The following is a 13517-nucleotide window of genomic DNA, read 5'->3' on the forward strand; positions in this document are numbered from 1 at the left end:
GTACTAGGCTATGTGTTCGTGCAGATACAGAGATTAGGAGAACTATACTAGTGGAGGCTCACAGATCCCTATACACGATCCATCTCGATAGTACAAAAATGTATAGGGACCTGCAAGAGTACTTTTGGTGGAGTGGAATGAAGAGGGAGATAGCCGAGTTTGTTCAGCAATGCTTGACATGTCAAAAAGTTAAAGCTGAGCCCCAGAGGCCAGTAGGGCAGTTGCAGCCATTGTTTATTCCAGAGTGGAAGTGGGACCACAATTCTATGGATTTTGTTACGGGGTTACCACCAGTACGACAGGGATTAAATGCGATTTGGGTGGTTGTAAACTATCTGACAAAGACCGCTCATTTCATTCTTATTAAAATTGGTTATTCCATGGATAGATTGGCAGAGATATATGTTCAAGAGATAGTTCATGCACATGGAGTACCAGTATCCATAGTCTCAGACCATGATCCTCGGTTTACTTCACGATTTTGAAAACGTTTTTTAGGAGGCTATGGGTACGCAGTTAGCTTTTAGCACTGCTTTTCATCCCTAGACAGATGGTCATACTGAGAAGACAATTTAGACATTAGAGGATATGCTTCGTGCCGTTAGTTGAATTTGCTTACAATAATAGTTATCAGGCTAGTATTGGCATGGCTACATATGAGGCATTATATGGCAGGAGATGTCGTTCTCCTCTTTTCTGGGATGAAGTAGGTGAAAGGTGAGTTTTGGGTCCTGAGATAATACAATAGGCATCCAACAAAGTCTGATTAATTAGAGAAAGAATCAGTAGAGTACAGAGTCGGCAGAAAAGCTATGCACACACTCACCGTCGGAAGTTAGAGTTTGATATGAGAGATCGAGTATTTTTGAAGATAGCTCCTCTGAAAGGATTTATGAGGTTTGGAAATAAGGGAAAGTTGATCCTTAGGTATATTGGTCCTTTTGAGATACTTGAGAGAATAGGGTCAGTTGCTTATAGGCTAGCTTTGCTACCAGCTCTAGCTCGAATTCATGACATGTTAAGGAAATACGTCCCAGACCCATCCCACATCATTAGCTATGCGGAGATAGAGCTTAAGGATTCATTGGCATATGAAGAAGTACCAGTACAAACTTTGGACAGGAAAGTTAAGACTTTACGCACTAAAGAAATACAGTTAGTTAAAGTTTTGTGGAGGAATCATGCTATAGAGGAAGCTTCTTAGGAGCTAGAGGATCATATTAGACAGAGAACCCGCAGTTGTTCTAAGAGATTTACAGGTGCTCAAGTAAATTATAATAATTAGATAGGTTTCTTTTGCAGGTACATTATTGATTTTAGTTAGTAGATAGTTTTAGTTTTATATGTGTAATTTCCCAAAACGTAAATGTAACAATGGTATTCCTCCACCACAAGTGAGGGTAGGATATAAAATAAGTAGACCTTTTCCTTTACGGAATGATGGAATGTATAGATGGAATACAGATAGTAAATTTCGTGGACGAAATTTTATAATGAGGGGAGAATGTAACAACCCGAAATTTTTCTTCACAGGTTTCGTAGACGAATATAAGGGATTCGTCGATGAAGCCACTTCTTATCGACGAGAAAGTACCGAGAGAGGTTTTTGAGCAGACTGAATTTCATCGATGAGGAGTGGATTTCATCAAAGAAATTATTGAAGGACTCGTTGACAAGGTGATGTGGCTCATCGATGAATCCAGTCCTATAAATAGCTAAAACTCGATTTTTTATCCATTTCCAGCACTCCTCTCTCTCTCCACATCCCTCTCTCACTTCTCTCTTCGTTTTGGGGCCTATTTCTCACCAGATCAAAGATCTGAGGCTACCACGATGCTTCTGGCGAAGTTCTTCACAAGTCTGCCGGAGTTGATCATTGGAAAAGTTGGGTTAGATTTCGTCCCAATCCTCAGGGTAAGGCATTTTATTCAGTATTTGCCTTTTCCTTAGTTATAAGAAATGTTGTAGGTAATAAAATATTGATATTTTGTTCTGGGGGATTGTGTTTTCAGGATGTTGAGCAAGGAACCCTACAGGTATAGAGTTAGAATTTTATAGGGGTTTTTCAAAGTTAAGGTAAGGGAAATATGCTATGCTAGCAGTTTTCATAATGCTATCAGAGATTTCATAGACACATATTTATACCAGTTTATTATACAGTATTTATAGAATATAAGTTTAAATACTTGTGTGGCCTGAGTAGATTTTCATGTGATGAAGAATTTATACAGCTTTTATAATGTATCATATTATACTGAAGACGCAGATATAGATAGTATATACAGTTTATATAGTTTTTTTTCTAGTATATGGAGTTATACAGAATATACAGATATATATATTTTCACATAGATTATACAGAGAAATTTACATGCATATATAGATTTATATGAATAGTTTCATGGAACAGATATATATATATATATATATATATATATACACATATACATGTATACAGTTTTATTCAGATCAGTATATATATCACAGCTTTATACAAAACAGTATATACAAAATTATAGTATGCCATGTTTCCTATTACCATAACATATAGAGTATATAGACAGAGTATATAGATAGAGTATACAGACAGAGATACAGAGGTAGCATCAAGATTCTATAGACACAGTATACAGAGATTACAGTATTTACAGTACAGAAAGATAGTGTTATGGTAATTTTGGAAACATGATGAAAATAGTAAGAGAGTATATATGTATATATGTATATAGTATCAAATCCCTGTGGAAAGATTATCGACAGATATAGTACAGATATGGAATACAGAGCACGGTATCGTTGCTATATACAAATAGAGTGCAACCACATATCTTAGATAGTATATGGGTACCGTCAGCCGTGCTCGGAGAGTATGCAGCTCCCCAGTTCACTGGGTGGAGGGGACCGGTTTGACGAGGTAGTAGCTAGTCTCGAGCCTAGGAGTGGATGCAGTTTGGTTGGGTTGAGGTAGTGTAGAGAGTATTGGCTTATCTGGAGGGTCGACCTGATGAGTATAGTACGATATTATCAATATGAAAAGTAGAAAATACGGATGATACAGTATGTTTTAAATTGGGAAAGAAAGATATGCTTTACAAATTATTTGTTGCATTATAGTTCAGTTATTATTTAAAAGTATCCTTAACTTAGTTGCCACACACTAGTAATAGCATATTTCCACTTACTGAGCGTCAACTCACCCCATTACTTTAACATTTTTCAGGTGAGCCATAGAGAGTAGTTTGATTACCCTGGTTATAGGGTGAGTTTTTGACAGAGTTGTGTATATTTTTTTGAGTAGATGATGCTAGAGGGGTATTTTTGTATGGCTATGGTCTGTATATACTGGATTCTGGTATTGTATAGCGTATATGTGAATGGTTGTATGATTTGTGTTTTCGCTGCTTAGGTATGGATGTAGATATACATATATAGATAAAAAAAATGGTATAAATTTTGAGGATGTTACAGATAGTGCAGTCATAATCTTTACTAAGTTCTAACCACCTTCTCTATCTCATGTTCAACTCTTTTTGAATGATAAAGTATTTCAAACTTTTGTGATCGGAGAATACCTCACATTTCTCATCATACAATTAATGCCTCCAAATCTTTAGTGCGTGTATCGCTGTAGTCAATTCCATATCATGGGTAGGGCAGTTATTCTTATACTCTTTCAACTATCAGGAGGCATGAGCTACAACCCTACCATGCTGCATCGATACACAGCTGAGCCCTTTCAAATACGCGTCACTGTAAACTGCATAACCATTACCCCCTGATGGAATGATCAACACTGGTGTAGTGACAAGCCTCTGCTTCAATTTCTGAAAGCTTTGTTCACAACTTTCATCCCATTCAAACTTGACATTTTTCCGAGTCAGAAGTGTTAAAGGCTCAGATAATGTTGAGAATCCCTCAACAAATCGACGGTAATACCCTGCAAGTCCCAAGAAACTTCTAATTTCCTGAACGTTCTTCAGCCATTCCCAATTCAACACTGTCTCAATCTTGCTGGCATCCACTGAAATACCATCCCCTGAAACAACATACCTCGGGAATACTACTTTCTCCAACCAAAACTCACATTTACTGAACTTGGCATACAATCTCTTTTCTTTGAGCATATGAAGTATCAGCCATAAGTGTGCCTCATGCTCCTCAAAACTCCTCTAATAAACTAGTATATCATCAATGAAAACCACAAAAAACCGGTCTAAATATTGATGAAAGATTCTATTCATAAAATCCATGAATACATTAGGAGCATTCGTCAGACCAAATGGCAAAACAAGGAATTTATAATGCCTATACATGGTCCTGAAGGTTGTCTTCAAGACGTCTTCTGCTTTCACTTTCACCTAGTGGTAGCTTGATCCGAGGTCAATCTTAGAATAGACCCACGTAACCTGAAGCTGGTCAAATAGATTGTCTATACGGGATAGAGGATACCTGTTCTTGATTGTCACCTTATTAATTTCCTTGTAATCTATACACATCCTTAAAGACCCGTCCTTCTTCTTTACAAATAACATTGGACCTCCCCACGGTGACACATTGGCCAAATAAAACCCTTATCCAGCAAGTCTTGCAATTGATCCTTTAGCTCTCCCAACTCTGCTAGAGCCATTTTGTAAGGAACCTTAGAGATCGCTGCCGTCCTGGGAAGTAGATCAATACGGAAAACTACCTCGCGATTAAGAGGCAATCCTGGCAATTCTTCCAGAAAAATATCGGGAAACTCCTTAACCACTTGTGTATTGCCAAGCTTCAACTCATTTCCTGACAACTCTTTTACAAAATCCATAAACCCCAAACAACCATCCAGGAGTAGCCTTCTCACCTATATAGCTGAAATTAACTAAGGCGGGGAACACACCTGCGACCCTATAAACCTGAATTCTTGCTTGCCTAGTGGTATGAAAATCACCTCTTTCAAATGAAAGTCAATATTAGCATAGTTAGTTGCCAGCTAATCCATACCTAGTATTACATTGAACCCATGCATGTCAAGTACAATTAGATAGGCGGGTAGCACTCTCCCCTGAATTTCTACGGGATAGCCTTTGAGCACCCTATGACACTTTATCACTGAACCAGCTGGTAAAGCTACTGGCATTTTGTACATCTAATAACTGGGTCTTGCCTCTAGATAATTTAATGAAATTCGCAGACACAAAAGAATAAATAGCACTCGAATCAAATAAAAAAATTGCATGGAATGAAAAAATAGTAAGGGTACCTATCATGACATCTGCGGCCGTCTCAGCATCTCCTCTCGTTAAAGCATAAACCTTCGATGGGGCTACATTCCTCTACTGACCTCCATGAGGTGCCTGGTAACCTCCCCTGAACTACCTACGAGCAAGAGCAATACCAATAGGTGTAGGACAATCTTGTGCCAAATGCCCTAATCCTCCACAACGATAACATACACCTCTACCGGCTTGGCACTCTCCTTGATGCCTCTTTCCATATATTTGATATACAGGGTAGATCTGAGCACCCTATACCTCACGGCCCCCAATTTCCTACCTCTAACCTTTGCTGTAATTTCCTCTTCTCCACTAACCTCGACCAAAACCCTACTGGAAGACGGAAGGTGTGGGCCTCTTCTTCTGTACCTGTTTCTTTGCACCCAACTGCTCACTGGCCTCAGCCAAAGCTACTTTATCAATTAACTCAGCAAAGTCCTATATTTTCAACACCATAACTTGCCTATAGATCTCATGCCTCAAACCCCTTTCAAATTGTCTTGCTTTCTTTGCTTCCTTGAATATGATAAATGGCGCAAAGCGAGACAACTCGATAAACCTCACCGTGTACTGTTCGACCGACTGCTGTCCCTGCTTCAAATTTAGGAACTCTTCCACTTTTGCTTCCCTGACAGTGGCTGGGAAATATATGTCAAAGAAAAATTCTTTAAATCGGTCCCATGTCATAACTATCAGTATTGTCCTTTGCTTTTCCAAAAGTTTCACCACAGTCCACCACCTCTCGGCCTCCCCTGTCAGTTTATAAGTGGCGAAGAGGACCCTCTGCTCCTCTGTACACTGTAATACTGCCAAAACCTTCTCAATCTCTTGCATCCAATTCTCAGCGGCTGCAGGATCAACTCTTCCTGAAAATGCTGGAGGATTCATCTTGGTAAATTTCTTTGTCATGCACCTATAGCCTACAGATGGGCCACCCTGCTCTCTGGAGCTCCTAGCGATCTCAGCCATAACCTGCTAAGCCACACTGTGTAATACCACATCAAAATCAGCCCTGCCTGCACCCGAGGGCTTTGCATCATCACTACTGCTCACATGGATGCTACCTCCTCCAGGGTCCATCCTGAAAAGACAATAAACATGACTTAGGGACCCTATTCTTATAACTTACGTATCTAACCAAAATCCATTATCTTGACATCCTTAACTTATTTCAAGATCTAGTCCTACACTCTAGAAACACAACCTGGAAATAGTTTACTATTGCTTTTGTAAAATCATCACCCCAGGAAAGACACAAAAACCGCCACAGAAGTCTTACCTCTAAACTGCAAAAAAAAACTCAAATCCTCTTCCTATACTCTGGTATTGTTTTTGCTATACTCTAGAATCTATAGAACCTAGCAACCTAGGCTCTGAAACTAAACTATAACGACTTGCCTAATTTATCATATAATTTTTTTTATAATTCATTTAATGTAATAAGTCTGATATCCTATTCAACTGAATAACATAAAGAACCTGGACCCATGGGTACCATGGTTATACCCAAATCACCATTTTGATAGCTATGCAGCAGGAAACGTAAATTACAACATACCATACAATCAACCATAATACCAAAGTTCAACTAAACCTATTATATGTACAATCATCTACCAAAAAGGTCGAATGTACCCTAGGGTCATAACCCAAAAATAAACATGACCCTAGCTCAACAACTCACCCTTCAAACAGGGTAGCCCCACTGGTCTCTACTGTCGCGGAGCCTTATCCGCTCCTCCACCTGGATTTTCTGAAATGTTTATATAGTTAGGGGTGAGACACCTCTCAGTAAGGGAAATAAACTAATATCAGTGTGTGGTGTTATGAGCATTTTCGTGTTATACACATAAATAGTATAAATAGCATATCTGATAAAATCTATTTGTAGCAAAACTAAGTAAAGCATAATTTGTCATATCATAATAAAGCATACTAGATTGCTATACATGAAAATCATCTTATATAACTATACAATACTGAAATACACTCAGGATAGATAGCTAGTTGATGTCATGTCTTACCCCCACATGACTAGGTTGTGCAACCCGAAAGCAGGACCTAGCAATAGCTGGCTAACTATGCTAGATCAAACATAAGTATGTAAGTATGATGGGCCTATCCCTTCTGGTTCCAAACTGCTAGGGGGACAACTCCACTCTACACTGGAGCCACATCAATTGCCATCTCCCACACTACTGGTCGTGTGGTAGCACTATCATAAATTCTAAACATATTGCTACGATACCATGCTCCTGAAACTGAACTAAACCATGCCATCCTGGTTCAGATATCATATAGTAAGTTTCATATACTAAATATTGTTGTTTCTTATTTCATAATAATTACTGTCATGTAAATATTTCATAAATTATGTCTGATCATACTTGATTATAGCATCTGCGCCAACATGAACCTCGGCATCTATGCTGGCATAACATAACATGAAACATGACATTTGCACCAACATAACATAACATGAAACACGGCATCTGCATTGGCATAACATAACATGAATCATGACATCTGCACCGGCATAACATAATATACTGAACATAATTTTTCTGTACTGTTTAATATGTAAAATCATGATTCCTATACTGTTTTATAATTGCCATGAAAACTATCATATCATGCTTGATATGGGGAAAAAATTCTATTATGATATGCACAGTTGTATGAAAGTTAAACTCATGCCACACAGAAATTGGGTAACCTCCTGAATGTAAAATCTGTTCCAAAATCATATTTTCTAATTAAACTCGTTTAAATCACATTTCTATTCATAACAGTATTTCCCAAACATAATTATATAATATACATACTTTCTTGAAATTTAATGCTATAAAATATTAAATAATTTCATGGAGAATTTTTGACTTAGTTTATCCCCTTACTTGACTTACTGAGAAGCCCACAAAATGCTCAAAACCTACACTTGCGGTGTTCCCAGCACAACACCCTAAAATTAAAATTTCCCCAACAAAATGTCAGTATCATATTTCCTAACATATTCTCCTCACTCCAGAAACTCCAAATAACCAATAAATCTAACTAACTTACCCAAATTTTGAGATGGTTCCCAAGTAGGCCAAATCAACAATCCACTCCAGCAGATATGGAGAGAATCTTCCTAGGAGTAGTGTGGCAGCTTTGGATCATTGAACCAGTGAAGAATCACCCCAAAAACTTAGAGAGAATGGGTGAAGGATGAAGTGAGAGAAAGAGAGGAGGGTTTGCATGTAAAAATGGTCGTTAAAATTCGATTTTGAACCATTTATACCACTAACTTTGTCGAGGAGATATGCCATTTCATCGATGAAGCCAAGTAGGGAGTTCATGAACGAACTCATAACCTTTGTCGATGAATTTCAAACCCTCAAATAGCCCTCTCGGTAATTCCTCATCGATGAGACAGGTGTCCCCGTCGACGATTCCAATAAGCCGCTTCGCATTCATCGACAATATCTTGCTCTGACCCCCTTTACAATTTCCTTTTTCTCTCCTTTATTTTATTATTTAATTGTTATAATTATTCAGGTCTCTAAAACATATCTTTCGTGCTACTGTGTTTTCTTGCATAGTTTTGTTTCTGGGTTCTATGCTCTATCTGCTGCAGGTACATCAATGATCTTTTTTGCACCACCTAGTGTCCTCCCCCATACCCAGGTTTTGTCTTTCTTTTCCACAGTTCAGTGAGGACACTAAATTTTTAAGTTGGGGGTAGGGGGTAGCACACTGTGTGGCACATTTCATTCAAAAAAATGACAAAATTGGTAAAAATTGAAAAATTTCTCGATGAACAAAACTTAATGCATGCCATGACTAATATATATTATACAATCTGAAAAAACCTTTATAACCTTGTGTTACATGTATAGGATTTTCATTTATATTGTTTTATTATGCTCACTAACAAAATAGTGAGCCATTTGTGCGTCGTTTCACAAGATATTGCCTATTTACTGATATAATACTCTGAGAGGGATGACTAGTGATTCATTTGTGTTAGTACTATTATGTAAACTCTTATATTCACATGAGACTTCATGAGGCACAAGACACACTTACATGTGGTTTGTGGCACTTAGGGTTCTTTGAGAGCACTAAGAGAACACCAGCGGCGACTATGACACCTTTTGAGGTATTATTGAGCCTGTTCGTTCTTTTTTGGAGTTTTTGACATCAAACTCTGAGTTTCTAAAACTCAAATTTCTTCCTTCTTCTGATATACCTTGCTTACTAGTCTTTGTTCTTGCACTTGCTAGCTTGGAGGTGACATCTAGTGGGGAGATATAAACCTAGGTCTTGTAGCCTACTCAAGATATGAATATTAAGCCACCCCTAGAGACAAACTTATGTTGTGGACTCCTGTTGAGCTTAATTCCCATTGGTGGCATGAAGACAACAAAAGAAGTGTACTGATTGTCCTAGCTGACCACGAAAAGGAAGGAAAAGGAAAACAATCGAGAAAAAAAAAAAAGGAAACGACTATGCAAAAACATGAAATAAAAACACCTGCTCCAGTCGATGTGGCAAGGTCAAAGCTAGGGACAAGAGACCACATTTTTACAAGTAAGATGATTCTTTAGCCATCCGATGCTTTAGATGTATTCACACCCGATTCACAAATAAGTTGATCTAGGGTGGTCTTGATTGGATGTGGCGAGTAGGTGAGAAGATGCTAAGGTGAAGGACCCGATCCCTCACAAATAGGATGGATTGCACTCCGAATGGTCAACTCCATATTATTAGCATTTTTTCCTCAAAGTATGTGGTACATTTGATCATGACATTTTTTCGAGAGTGAACCCATCTTCTTAAGTGCTTTCGAGAGTATACCAGTGAGACTAAGTCAAGACGACCGTTCTATAGGTGTCCAAGGATATCCTGAGTGTGACAAATCACTCACTTTACACATGCCTTGTGATCTAACCTATCTATACTTGAGATTACATTATAATATTAGCTTTGAATTGCAATTGCTGGTTGATTCTTTGTGAGTTATGCTCGTTGATAATGGTTGTATATTGTTGAAACTTGCATGGATCAATTGTTGCGATGTGTGTGTATAATGGAGTCATGTATGAAAAGGGTTGGAAGTAATCAAGATATATTCTTGTATGTAAACTGGTAAAAATTTTGTTGCACGCGACTTTATTTCATGATTCTGTAATGCCCCAACTTGGGTCTGACAGGGAGCACTGCGTCTCTCCTTCTCCACCTGGACAAGGCAATAGGGGGGTAGGTCTTATCGGACTAATGACTGGCCTCACATACCAATACATGTCTTTTTCAGTGTGTTTTTTCCTCACTCACACACTTCTAAAGAAAACTTCTCAGAAGGTCACCCACCCCAAGATTACTCCAAGCCAAGCATGCTTAATCATTGAGTTCTTATGGGAAGGCACCTGAAAAGAAAGGTGCACCTTGTTGATATGGGTTGTAACATTTAATCCTTTTTTAGCCTTTCTTCCACAGGGTATCACATTCTCCCCCACTTATAGAATGCAATGTCCTCATTGCAAAACCACATTTCCAAACCCAGGCGATGTGAATCTTATCACACTTTTGGCGATGTAATTACTCTAATACTATTGTGCAACACCTCAACCTGAGTCTTCCAGGGAGTGCTGCGTCTTTCCTCCTCCACCTAGACTAGACAAAAGAGGGGTGGGTCTTATCAGACTAATGACTGGCCCCACAGACCAACATGTGTCCTTTTCAATGTATTTTATCCTCACTCACACACTTCCTGAGAAAACATCCTAGAAGGTCACCATCACAAGATTACTCCAAGCCAAGCACACTTAACGGTGGAGATCTTATGGGAAGGCTCCCGAAAAGAAAGCTACACCTTGTTGATATGGGTAGTAATGTCTAATCATTTTTAAGTCTTTCTTCCATAGTGTTGGAATTGGTGTATTCCCAAGAGGGGGGTGAATTGGGTACTTGAAAATTTATTCCTAAGTTTATCCAAATCAGCAGTATTACGCAACCTAAGGTATGTATGCAATCCCAATCCCACTGGTAAATAATTGAGCAAATATTTAAACAATTAAAGCTGACTCAATATTTCTCAATCATTCACAATATTAAAAGCATAAACATTCTACTGTGGAAAATAAATTGCATAAATTGAAATCAGGCACAATAAATGTTATCGGGGTTTGCCCAATACTACCTACATCCCCACCTCAAGCTAACAATCAAGAGGATTCCACTAGTTGCTCACTTGCAGGTGGAGCGACACCGAAAAAAACACCTTATAGGCTGGTGCATCTAGTTCTCCTAACTAGGTCAGAGCCAATCCGGTGCTCTCCTAACCGAGTATGAGCAATTCAAGACTATTCACAAGGCTAGTCTCCTTCTTTAGTTCATATGCTGGGAATACAACAAAATTCAAATAAATATTTTCTGTACAATAACGAATGCTTCTCTACAAAGCAGATGATGTACAATATAAAGTTCAAATACACTCACGCATGATATGAAATATAAGCTCAAGTGAGTATGTGTGATTTTCTCTCAAAAATATTTTAATGTAAATATGTGAGAGAAAATAATGATGATGATTTTGACCTAAATACAAGATATTCAATAGGTGTTTTTTTCAAAGATCTAAACTCGAAATAATATCTCTTAAAATATTTTGCAAAGAGAAGTGTATGAGATATTTGGGAATGTGCTTACACAAATATTTATGCAATAAACTTAGTGTAAGCCTTTGAATCTTACAATGATTCTACAAAGACTCACAAGCTAAAAGGAGTTCTCCCAAACAAATATTTATCAAGGAAAGTAATATGGAAAATTCTTTAAAGAGATACTCTCAAAATTATTTTCGAAAGATGAAGTGTGTATGAGAATGATTGCTTAAAAATATGCCCAAAAGATATAAGCTCTCTAAAAGAGATTTTTCAAATAAAAAATGTGCGGGAGAGTATAAAAAATGAATAAGAATCAAAAAATATTTTAGGAGGATTTTATCTCTAATCTTGATTACCAAAATGTGTAATGAAGGGGTAATATATAGACTCAGTAAGATTTTTGATTGTTAGGGACATATTAGGGATTTTAGAAATTATTTAACAAAAAATTAACCCTAATTACCACAGTAAAATTATGGCAACCCGAGAGTTTTGGTGGACCGAGCTATAGGTTCAGTCACCCAAACACTCATATACAGAAAAGCTACTTTTGAAGTTCGGGTGCCCGGGTTAAGTTTGGGTGGCCGAGGTCATGGCGATTTTCAAAATGTACAAGGTTTTATCACCTGGTCTCAAGTTTGGTTTACCTAACTTGAACATTCGGTCGCCCGAGGATATTTTGAACGTGAAGTTCAGGCGCCTGAGTTATTGGAAAAAGTTAGGGCTTGAGTTCGGCCGACCGTGGACACTCAGTTCATTTGAGTTCGGTCACCCGAAGTCTAGTCCACTTTTTGATCATTCAACGATTCAGTCGACTAAGGTGTTTTGAACAGCAAGGTTCGGTCTCCCGAAGCCCTATAATTTTAGTCCTTTAAGTTCTGTTCAATTCAATTGTTTCTCCTAATAGTATATGTGATAATGGGGACTAACCTAAGTGCAAGTGCGGACGTAGGGTCTTTTATAAGGTTTTAGCCACTTTAACTTAGTCTAAAAAACCTAACATCGGTCGATTAAATGTCTCTTGATTTCCAAGTGATGTGTAGGGACCTAGTGTCATTCTAAGTAATGCCTTTGAGCTTGTAGTTCCTACACGCATGATTTGTAGATTATTACAGACCAATAATTAATTATTACAGACCTTGAAATAATTATTACAGACCCGATGAATTGAATATAAATTACAACAATTAAAACACTTTGGGTCTTCATTTTTCCTTTGAGTCATCATGTGCCACCATATGTTTTTGCTAATTGATCCTACACACAAACTTGGCAAACATTAAATACCAATGTATTTGTCATGATCAAAACGCGAAATAACCCATAAGGTTAACAATCTCTCCCTTTTTGATGATGACAAATACCTTATGCAAGAGTGGGTACAACCAAGAAATGCTCCCTTTGAAAGTATGCATAAGGAAATTTTGAATATATAATGATTACCTTGTTTTGCCTACTTCTTCCACTTTTGGCAACAACAAAAAGGGCCATACAAGAATAACAATTGAAACATATAGACAAGCAAAGGATAATTGTCATTTAAATACAAATATGGTTTTTGGAAAATATTTAGAAATTTCGGTAGCATACCATTTGAAAATAAAACATTTTCCCA

Source organism: Malania oleifera, chromosome 11 (assembly GCF_029873635.1).
Source record: "Malania oleifera isolate guangnan ecotype guangnan chromosome 11, ASM2987363v1, whole genome shotgun sequence".
Taxonomy (NCBI): Eukaryota; Viridiplantae; Streptophyta; class Magnoliopsida; order Santalales; family Ximeniaceae; genus Malania; species Malania oleifera.